This window comes from Malus sylvestris, chromosome 3, assembly GCF_916048215.2.
Source record: "Malus sylvestris chromosome 3, drMalSylv7.2, whole genome shotgun sequence".
NCBI lineage: Eukaryota > Viridiplantae > Streptophyta > Magnoliopsida > Rosales > Rosaceae > Malus > Malus sylvestris.
The window spans coordinates 28,036,666-28,048,135 of record NC_062262.1 but is presented as its reverse complement, the minus strand read 5'-3'; the positions used below and the strand labels follow the sequence as shown (position 1 = coordinate 28,048,135).

The following is an 11,470-nucleotide window of genomic DNA, read 5'->3' as shown; positions in this document are numbered from 1 at the left end:
TGTGCTAATTGTGTTGGTTGGCTTATCATGGCGTTTTCGGAACTTGGCCAAGGTGGAGATTGTTGGATTATGTGGCCAAGTGGCCATATACTTTAGATTAAACAAACCAAAGGTGGACAACACCTTTCCTTGTTTTGGGGAGGAAAATAGGGAAAAGGTTTTTTGTCTTGGTCCATGGGAAGTCACGGTTGAGGTTTTGAATAATAAGTTTTGGTTGTAATGAGAAGTAAGAGTGGGATAGAAGAGAAGAAAATAGAGTGCAGAAAATTGAGAGAGCCGAAGAGAAGAGAGGGAGAGAAAGAAGGTACTGCTACAGTACCATTTTCAGAGAAGGGGTTGTTGTTCCTTTCATTGGATAATTCTCACTCCATCAAAGTGTTATTGTTGTAATAGCTTTGAGCTTTGTATAGAGAAGAAATTAATCACTATATTTCTTTCTCTATTTGTTTCTTTAGAGTGTGAGTTATTGGGTTATTTGGGTTGTGAGATTGCCAACACTTTGTAAACTCCCATTTGGTTGATAGTGGATTCTTGGGTGAGCTCCTACTGCTCCGAGGACGTACTCCAGTTACACTGACTGTTGAGGAACCTCGTTAAAATCTTGGTGTCTTTAATATTTTGTTCTTGCATTTTATTTGATATATTTCCTGTGGGTTAGCTTGAGTTGGTTCCACAAGGGTTTGGTGCTATCCTAGCACAACAACTTCATGGGCATCTTTTCCCCCGTTGTTGACATCCCTAAGGGGGCTTGTGGAGCCACACGCCCCTTCCTTGGATATGCTATCAATCTTCTCGTTCGTTTGGTTGATTTGTTCTAGGAGGTCATCATGCTTCTTCTGGAGTAGGGTGTCTTGGGTGTGGAAAAGGTTATGTACCATCTATCAAAAACCAACAAGTATGCATTCATCTTCTCCTTATAGATGGCGAGCCTAGTACTCTCTTCTCGTCGTCTTCTTCGAAGTGTCGGCTAAGGTTTGCTGGTCATCTTACTTAGTGGACTACAAACTATGGAGCAAAAATAATAGGGCAGAAAATGCAACCAAATCGTATGTGTTCCCAATAGATGGTGCCAAAGCTTATGCTTGCTCGTTGTCTTGTATGCCAACAACTTGTACTAACTTACTAACACCTTTCCACCTATTCGGCCAAGCTCTCGTAAGTGAAATGACATTTTTACAGTCAAGGTGGCACACCTTTTTAGGTCTAAGGGAGCCGAGTGTCCCACTCGAACCTTGGTTACTCTACCTCGTCTCGTCGAGCATTGTCCCAACTACCTTTACGTTTCATATTAGGTCTTTGTTACTAACTACGAGCTGCCACATAATCTAAATGGCACTTGAGTAGTTTTGCCCTTGGAGACTTTTGCTATAAAGCTATCAGTTTGCTTCCGTATTCCATGCGATCAGGGGCAACACCTTTTTTATCTCAGTTGGCTCAAGTGCTCGGGGTGACCTTCTATGAACCCCTTGAGTCGGCTCTTAGGTCTTTCCTTGGGCATGTGCCATTGTGTGGGCCTAAAAATGCACAACGTTAACACTATACTTGTACAAGTATTGCCCATATCAGATCATTCGACAATGTATTCCAGTCTTCCAGAAAAGGAGCAGGAAAATATTTTCATATTTGCCCATCATTATGTGTTTGGAGGACACTTTGGGGCCAAAGAGGACAACAACTAAGAATTTGCAAAATTGGTTGTTTTGGCTTTCATTTTTCAAGGATGCAAATAATTGGTGTCAAGTTTGTGATCGTTGTCCACGAGTGGCCAATCAGTCTATGCAGAATAAGATGTCGCAGTAGAGTATTCTAGTTGTTGAATTATTTGATGTTTGAGGCATTGATTTCATGAGAACATTCCCATCATCCCATGAGAACCAACACATTCTTGTGGTTATAGAATATGTTTCTAAGTGGGTTGAGACAATTACAGCACCTAATAACAAAGGGTCAGTGGTCCTAAATTTCCTCCAAGGTATGATTTATCCGATTTTTTCTATTCCGAGAGCTACTATTAGCGATGAAGGTAAGCACTTCTTGAATAAGCCTTTTGCTGCACTATTTACGAAATATGGGATCACCCATTGTGTAGCCAATGCGTATCATCCTCAAACATCAGGCTAGGTTGAAAACTCCAACAGAGATAAAACGTATCCTAGAGAAAGCAATCAGCTCTACTCGCAAGGACTGGAGTTTGAAATTAAACAATGCTCTCTCGGCGTATAGAACAATGTATAAAACTCTAATTGGAATGTCCCCCTTTCAGCTCGTTTATGGGAAAGCATGTCATCTACCTATGGAGCTAGAGCATAAGGTGTATTGGTTATCAAACATCTAAATTTTGCCTTTGATTTTGCTGATGATAAGCGTAAATTGCAACTCAACAAGTTAGATGAAATTCGTAATGAGGCATATGAAACTACGAAGATCTACAAGGAGAAAACTAAGGGGTTTCATGACAATCAAATTTAGAAAAGAGTTTCAACTAAGGCAGAAAGTGTTGTTGTTTAATTCAAGGTTGAAGTTGTTTCCAGGGAAGTTGAAGAGCCATTGGGACAGACAACACTAGGTTACTAAGGTTTATCCTCATAGGCTTGCCAACATTATTAATGAGTAAAGTGGTAACATATTCAAGGTGTCCACAAGCTGAAACTATACATGGAGTCACCCTACGATGCCATATGCGAGAAGAAACCAGTGATTTGACCATCGGACTTCTGGTACGTCTAGCTGTAGACTAACTAACTACAGCATTTATTGAGAGGCATCCTAATTTTCTAACACTAACTTGAAAAACAATCAAAAAAATACTTTTTGCTTTTAGTTTTGTTTTCTTTCAGTAATACTAGATTAAAATTTTGTATTTTAAAGTATTTTTTTCGTGTGTACAAATTGTTAGCTGTGAAAATCCTTGTTTTAATAAAATTGTTGTTGGCCTGAGTGTTTTTAATTTGAAGAAGCATTTGTTTTGTTAGATAAAATTCTTATCTTTTCAAAGTAAATTTTTGCTTGGAGAAACTTATATTATGAAAACACGCATTTGAAAAAAAAAATTCTCTCCTCCGTGAGAGTCCTTCATTTGTGTGGGTTTCATCTGCGATCATGAGGTTACTGAGCCCTAATCTCTTCTTAATCAGCTTATCCACCAGGTTTATACTTTTCTCAATCTCATTAATACACAAGATTCATGAACCCAAAACCCAGATCTTCTCTTAATCAACCTACCCACCAAATCCATATCTTTCTCTGTCTCATTAATACATAAACCTACCCTTTATTTTGGCTTTCTCTCTCCGTATTTAAACCCACACCTTTGAAATTAACTTCAAATCTTTCTGCTCAACCCCAACCTCCAACTCTGTACTTCCTTTTAATCTGTCTTTACTTCTTCCTTCCTTATTCCTTCTTTATTGGGTCAGATATAGAGCTGCGGGTCTGTTTTGCAGGGATGACAGGACGGTGAGAAATCAGATCTCCACCCACCAGACATAAAGGGATATATATTTTTTAGAATGATAACAGAACAATCCCGGGGCATTGTGGGTACATCAATAAGTACAACCCACCATATCCAAGCAAGAGAGTAAAGTCTCGGTATCCGCGACAATGATCTACACAAACAATCAAAGCCAACCACCTAAAAAGTTATAATGAGGGTATTTATGAAGAGGTCAGTCTTAATAAATCGGGTAGTGTGCTTGTGGGTCTGTTGTGCCTCCATTTATCTTCAACAAATTCGAAAGGCAAAGAGGGAGATACAATAAAACAAAGGACTAATCTAGGTAAAAAATCAAAAGTATACTTGTGGCTTTCTATGATTCTGATAGTCTGTAAAGCTTCTTAATCGTCGCGTCAAATGGCTGGAGCGGAGGTGGAGGAATTAGTGGTCCATTTGGAGAAAAGTATGGACTTATCTAACATGGAACAAGGAATCAAGCTCGTGGGCACTATTCTGGCCAAGAAAATCCTTAACAAATGGGGCACTTGCAACATCCTTACAGCTTCCTCGAAAAAGATGGGTGAGGTTGACATCTAGTGGGTCAAAGATAATACTTTCATTATCACTGTAAATGATGAAAGTACAGCTACCATGATCACTGACCAGGTCCCATGGGCAGTTATGAAGAAAATTTTCTCTGTTAAAATATGGCCACATAAGTTAGCCTTGGAGGAAATTAATATGAATGTAATCTCATTCTGGGTGCAAATTAGGGGTGTCCCGCCTTATCTAAGCTCAGAAAAGAATCTTAGGTGTTTGGCGTCAAAAATTGGGAAAGTTGAAACTATAGAAGACCCATCGAAGGCAAGGGGCCTTTTGAAAGTCAAAGTAGATGTGGATATTTTGACACCTTTAAGCATATGGTGTTGGCTCCCGAGAGTCAACAATAATGAATCATGGATTATGTTCAGGTACGAAAGGCTACAGGACTTTTGTTATTGATGTGGGAGAATCAGACATTCAAACATCGAGTGTACGTTTGAGTCAGTGAAAGGTGGTATGGCAGAATATGGAGAGTGGACCAAAACGGCACCTGTGAAAGACTTCGTTGAACCTCCAAAACCTCTGGCTATTACCATGGCGGAACGTAGACATGCTGGAGCAACTCGAGTGGGAACAAGGATCTCAAAATAACAGTGAGAGAAACAAGGCTTAGGGGACCTGAGTGAGGTAGAAGTAACTGTTGGGGATGACCATATGCATACTATGTAGCAACAAAAGAAAGGGAAAAACTTGAAAACGTGGAGTAGAATGTCAAGAACTGGGGATGGACTGACTTTCAACCATGCCCAATGGATCATGGAAGGAAATGGGCTGATGGCTCTCCATCGTCTGGTCATAAGTTTCAAGCCCTTAGAGAGTCAAACTGAGCATGGAAGAATCCAATCAGTCCTGATTGAAGAGATCCAGGAACGGATCCACTTCTAAATCGACCAGCCAACCCAGGTACAACCTTCAAGCATGGAAAATTTAGAAGAAATAGGCTACACAGAATCGTGTGCTGAATGATCTAAAAGTACAAACAAGAGGGTGTTGGAAGCATCGACCAAGGAGGTGGGCCACTTATCTCTGAAAAAATAAAAAACTATTGAGGAGAAGAGAAGGGTAAAGGAAAAAAAAGATAGGGCAGCAGAATGGCTTAGGGGAATAACCAAAAAAGATTACACGTGAGGAGACCTCTGAGGATGGGAGAAATGCCTTGAGGGCCAAGATAGTGGGATCTTCTTCCCAAGGTGGTGGTGGCTGGCCTTCAACAGCCGCAGGAGCGCCATGATACACCTGTTCTGGAACTACCGTGGTCTAGGGTCTGACACGGTAGTTCGAGCCCTACATGGGCAAATTAAAGAACACAGACCCTCATGATTTTTCTTTCGGAAACAAAAATGAAAAATCATAGAATTGCAGGGGTGAGAAGAAGGATGGGTTATTTTAATGGTTTTGACGTTGCTCTGATTGGTAGAGCAGGTGGCCTCAGCTTATGATGGGGTGATTCAATACAGGTGGAGGTTATTGAATCGTCTAAGCATTTCATTAATGCCCGGGGCTATCTTATTGACTCGGCGGTGGTGTTTAGGTTTACGGTACGTCTTACAAGGCGGAAAATGAGGTGTTCTGGAGGGGAATGATACAGAAATTTGGGCCGGAGTGCATTATATGGATTTATGGTGGCGATTTCAATGAATTCCTGTGGGATCATGAGAAATTGAGGGGAGCTGAAGTGCAATACAACTGGCCAAGGTACTTGGAGGAATTTATGGATAAATTGGAGGTTGTGGATTTGGATTCTAATGGCTAAATGTTTACCTGGAGAGGAACTCGAAATGGGCAATTAGTGGAAGCCCGCTTAGACAAGGGTCTGGTAAATGAATAATGGTATCTCAATGGCTAAACCCATCGGTTACAAATGGCACGACTCTGGGATCTGATCACTATCCTGTTTTGGTGCAAAGTGAGCCGAAGTCTGAAAGGACAAAGAAGTTGTTCCGCTTCGAGGCGTTTTGGGCTAAGGATGGTGAATGTAATGACATCGTGAAATATGCATAGGAATTAAGCAGAGCGGGAAATCCTTTACAGAGATGGAATGAAAAAATTCATGAATGCCGTAATTCCCTTTCAAAATGGAGTGTAATGTTAAATTTAAACAAAGGATATGGTAGATCAAAGATATGATGGGTCAATTGGGTCGGCTTCAACAAAACTTGGGTAGGAACTCTGCGGAGATTCAAGCTTTATCCAAAGAAGTGGATTTTTTATGGAGCCAGGAAGAGTGCTACTGGCAGCAGAGATCGAGGGTTCAGTGGCTTAAGGAGAGACGCTAATAGGAAATTTTTTTCATCAATCTACTATGCACAAAAGAAGAAGAAATAAGGCGGTCTCCTTAAAAATAGTAGTGGTAATTGGGTTGAGAACCAAAGGTAGGTTCGGCGCATGTTTAATGAGTACTTCATGGAATTATTCACATTGTAGGGACATCGGGAATGGGGTGAGATTTTAGACTGTGTTATCCCAAGGGTTTATGATGAGAAGAACGCTGCTTTTTCGAAATTGGTTTCGAGTGAAGAGGTAAAAAATTGTTGTTATGCAGATGGGGAGTTTGAAGGCCCCAGGCCCTGACAATTTTCCTGGCATTTTCTACCAGGCTCATTGGGAGATTATTACAGCGGATGTGAATGAAATAATTAAGGAATTGATGCATAGAACTGAAAACCCTCGGCACATCAATGCTACTAACTTGGTGTTGATTCCAAAGGTTCAAAATCCAGTGTCTGTGTCACAATTTCGCCTCATTAGTTTATGCAATTATTCTTATCAGGTGTTTTCCAAGGTGTTTTCCAAGGTGTTGGCCAACCGCCTCAAGCAGCCGGACTTGATCTCTCCTACCCAAAATGCTTTCGTAATAGGTAGGCAAATTCAAGATAATATTGGTATTGCGCATGAGCTCTTCCACTTCCTAAAAATGAGAAAAGCGAAATGCAAATTTGAGTTGGGAATCAAGTTAGATATGCACAAGGCCTACGATAGAGTGGAATGGGATTTCTTAATGGCAGTTACAGAGAAATTGGGCTTCAATAACAGTTGGAGAAAGTTGATAATGGGCTGTATTTCTTCGCTGAACTTTGCCATCTTGCTCAATGGTCACCTGGGTTCAAAGTTCGCGCCTTCTCGTGGTCTTAAGCAAGGTGACCCATTATCCCCTTACCTTTTCCACTTGGTCAATGAAGTCTTATTGCTCCTCATTCAACAGGTTTGCGATAAAAAAAGGATAAGGGGGGTGCAGATGAATCTGTCGGGTCCAAATATTTCCCACATTCTTTTTGCAGATGATACTCTCATCTTTCTCGAGGCGGAGGAAATGAATTGTAGGCACCTTATTCAGTTGATTGATGACTTTTGTGCGGCTTCTGACAACAAGTCAATAAGTCGAAATCCAATGTATGCTTCGGCTCCAATGTGCTTGTGAAGGTCACACAACATCTGGGGAACATTCTCGGTATGGAGAAGGTCGGGATCCGAGAATTTACCTTAGGGTTCCGGCTATATGGGGCCGATCAAAGAAAGTCGGTCTTGCCTATGTAAAATGGGGGCTACTAGAAAAGCTTAAAGGTTGGAAAAAGTCTACTTTGTTTAAGTTTCCCACATCTTTTTGTAACAAAATGGATGCCATGATTTTGAAGTTTTAATGGGGACAAAAACAGGGTGAAAACTGGATACACTGGGTTTCTCGCGAGAAACTAGGACGCTCAAAGGAGGAAGGAGGTCTTGGTTTGAGAAGCTTTTCGATGTACAATGATGCCCTCTTAGCCAAGCAGTGTTAGAGGTTGATTGTGGAGCCAAACTCTATATGGGCATTGGTGCTTAAGGCCCGGTACTTTCCGAATTCCTCTTTCCTCGAGGCTAAACGGGGTGGGAGAACATCTTAGATTTGGTTTAGCCTCCTTGTTGGAAGGGAGATCATGGGCGACGGGGCTCACTGGCAGATTATGGATGGTAATGATACTTGGGTCTGGGTGGATAGGTGGCTCCCTTCTATTCCCCCTAGGTAGACCTGCCCCTTTGGGGACGGTGCCGATATCAAAAAATCTAATGGTGAAGTCCTTAATTTGCCAGGACAGTGGGGAATGGGACATTGATTTCTTAAAGCCGTTCTTGGCGAAGGTGGATTTTGAGGCTATCTTGGGGACACAAAATGGTGACCTGGCGCTTAGAGACAGGCTGGTATGGCCCTATAAGAAGAAGGGGTCCTATTCCATCAAATCTGGTTATTATTGGAACTTGAATCATAATACTGGAAAGATCCCTTCACCTATCATGACGACCAATTGCCTCGGTGCTTTATGGAAGATCATTTGGAAGCTGGAGGCACCGCTGAAAATTAGAAACTTCATGTGGAGAACTATGCATGAGGCTATTGTTACTATGGCGAACTTATATCAACGTCAATCCTCTCCTTCTCTGTTGTGCCCCATTTGTAAGTCACATGATGAGTCAATAGAACATATGTTTCTTAAATGCCCTTGGATAGATGGTGTTTGGTTCGGAGGTACGTTGAATATTAGAGCGAATCGGCTGCAGGATTCAAACTGGGTAGATTGGCTTCTTCAGATGTTTAAATCGACTATTGGGTCAAAGGAGGTACATATTATGCTCTTATCTTACATAGCTTTTACTTGCTGGCATATTTGGAAATCAAGATATGACTTCCTGTTTAACAATCTGATTCTCAACCCAAGGAGGGTTTTAGTTGCTATTTCCCTCTCTGTCTCGGCTTTTAAAGAATCTATTCCATCACCAGGCGTAGAGTGAGGATAATGTAGTCCAATGGTCCCCACCGACTCCGGGCGCTATTAAGATTAATGTTGACGCAAGTTGGGTGGCAAGTGATGGGATGGGTTTCACGGGGGTGGTGGCAAGGAATGAGGAGGGTCGTTTCCTGGCAGCTTGTAGGTATTGTATAAAGGCTAATGGTGTTGCAATGGCGAAGGCTTTAGCTATTTTGCATGGGTGCAAGCTAGGGGCTAGTAGAGGGCGGGACTCGATAATTGTGGAATCGGACTCACTCGAATCAATTTCTTGCCTTAGAGATTTGGCAAGGAATGGTAGTTAGGATGCTTTTCCCATTCTTAGGAAGTGTTCCAATTTGCGACTGGTCTTCCAAGATTGTCGTTGGTCTTGGATCTTAAGACTGGCCAACTCGGCTGCGGATTTCTTGGCATCGTAGCATTGTTTGGAAGCATGTGACTTAATCTGGGTCGATAGAACCCCATCTTCCTTGGTTCATGTTTTGTGTAAAGATGGGATTTCTTGGCGTCATGATTTTCTTTCTACCTTCTTGTACTACTATTTCTGTAGCTGGTGTTTGTGCTTGTTTGCCTCGTTGTAGGCATTCTTATAATCTTTTGGCATCTTTACCCGGATATTGCATTTCCAGTTTACCAAAAAAAAAAAAAAAAAAAAAAAAACTTATATTATGAAAAACTGAGTTGATAAAAACAGATTATTGATTGAAAAACTTTGGGCTTTTGCAGGTTGCAATCAAGACGTGCAAGGCAAATAAAGAAAAAACTGGATCCTACATCCAGCAGCAGATTCATTCATTGACGTCAACCACAGCAGTTCTAAGACTATCATATTGCAGAAAATTTAAGCAGTTCAAAGCAATCGAATTTCACTCAGAGGACAGTCCAAGCAGATATGGGTTCCTAGTCTTTCATTGAATTGCTAGGTCTCTAAAATCATTCTTAATCTTGTTTGTCTAGCAGTTAACTCCAAATTTCACTCAGAGCACAGTCACAACAAACAGCAGTTATAAAGTGAGTTTACAGAAAGCATACCAGGGCAATTCCGATGAAGCTTATGGATTTGGATATCCAGAAACAACAAATTACAATCAAAGAGAGAAGGGAAGTTAGAAAATAATTGTGAGTGATTAAAACAAAAGGCTCACTTAGCAACTGAATGGTGTTTAGAACTGCAGGGTCCGGTAAGAAATTCATCAGACAAGGCAGTATGCTCTCTCTTCAAATCCTAAAGCATGAGAACAAAACCAAAAACGTTTAGTGAATTTGTCGAAAGATTAAAAACAGAAAGAATATACAAATGCTTCCAATCACTTTCTGAGCTTTCCTCAAAGCGACGTTAACAAATCAGAATCAGAATCTCACCAATCACTTTCTGAGTTCCGTTCGACGTGCTACTCTCACCAATCAAATCAGAATCTCACTCGACAAGTTTGGTAGCAATATCTGGAGTACATTCTGAAAATAATGATATAATCAGAGAATGACTTCAACGACCCCCCAAAAGTTTTCCATTTTCTTACAACTCAACTACTCAATTGAAATTCACAACGCAACAGCTTAGTTGAAAAGTTTCCCAATTTCTTTTAGAAAATTAAAGATTAAAAAACCAAGAATTGCAGAAATTACCCACCTTTGTCGCTCACGTCACTGTTCCAACTTTGTTGTAATCGCTCTAGGGTTTTCAGTTTTAACTCTGCAGACAAAGAGGGATGAAATCGAATCAGAAAATTCCCCGATTCTACATTTTCTTGTGCCGGAAAACAAAATTAAAACTATAAGAAGCTGTAATAATCGAATCCAAACCTCAAATTCAACATTTTCTTGTAATTCAAACAATTAAAAAGTGGGCAAATTGAATAAAATAAAACAAAAACAAGAACCTGCTTCAGAGGTTGAAGAGGGCTTGGAGTCGTGATTTGGAACGAAGTCTCTGTAGTTTTGGGGCAATATTCCCACCATTTGACACCTCTCGCTCCACGATTTAACAAGAAATTAAATAAAAAACAAGAAATAATTGAAGAGAGAGAGAGGGGGGTTGTGAATTTTAGGCGAAGATCTCGGAGAGCTAGAGAGAGAGAAAGAGACCGTTCGTTTATGGGACCGGAGGGATTTGTGAGGGTTAGTGTTTTGATCGCATTCAAGTTTGAATCGAGTGAATCTGAGCCGTCGGTTTAAATGGAAGGGAAGCTCTTTCTTTCTAACGGCTATAAAGAATTTTCTCGGTGGACGAAATGGCCCAACAGGCCCCAGTCGGTGAGAAGGCAAAACGACGCTTAGTTTCACGTTGTCCGTTTAATAGGATGCAACATTCACGTCGTTTACCAGTAGACCTAATTGCAAAAGATAATAGTAGGAACATCAACATTTAAATTATATTTTTGACGTGATTATTGATGATTATGTTATTACTTAAGTATTGATTAATATACTTATTTTTTAATAGTGACACATTATATTATTTGTAAATTTAATCTAAAAAATTGGTTTACGTAGTAGAATAAATTGCAACAATTGTCCATCAACTTTAATCAAATTGAAGTAATGGTCTTTCAACTAAAAATTCATTACCATTGGTCCCTCAACTCATCAAAATGTGTAACTATGGTCATTTTCGTCAACTTTGTCAAAATTTTGTCAAAGTTAAAGGACTATTTCTCCAGTTGGATTAAGGTTG

General features: G+C 40.5%; 1 long non-coding RNA gene across 1 annotated transcript; it reads right to left on the bottom strand.

Annotated features, from left to right (window-relative positions):
* Positions 1 to 9,687: 9,687 nt before the first annotated feature.
* On the bottom strand, positions 9,688 to 10,920 carry LOC126616430 (uncharacterized). Its single transcript, XR_007621154.1, has 4 exons — positions 10,677 to 10,920; positions 10,427 to 10,489; positions 10,159 to 10,251; positions 9,688 to 10,021 (listed from the first exon to the last, which is right to left on the bottom strand). It is a non-coding gene; the product is annotated as an uncharacterized LOC126616430 (long non-coding RNA).
* Between the last annotated feature and the right edge of the window lie 550 nt (positions 10,921 to 11,470).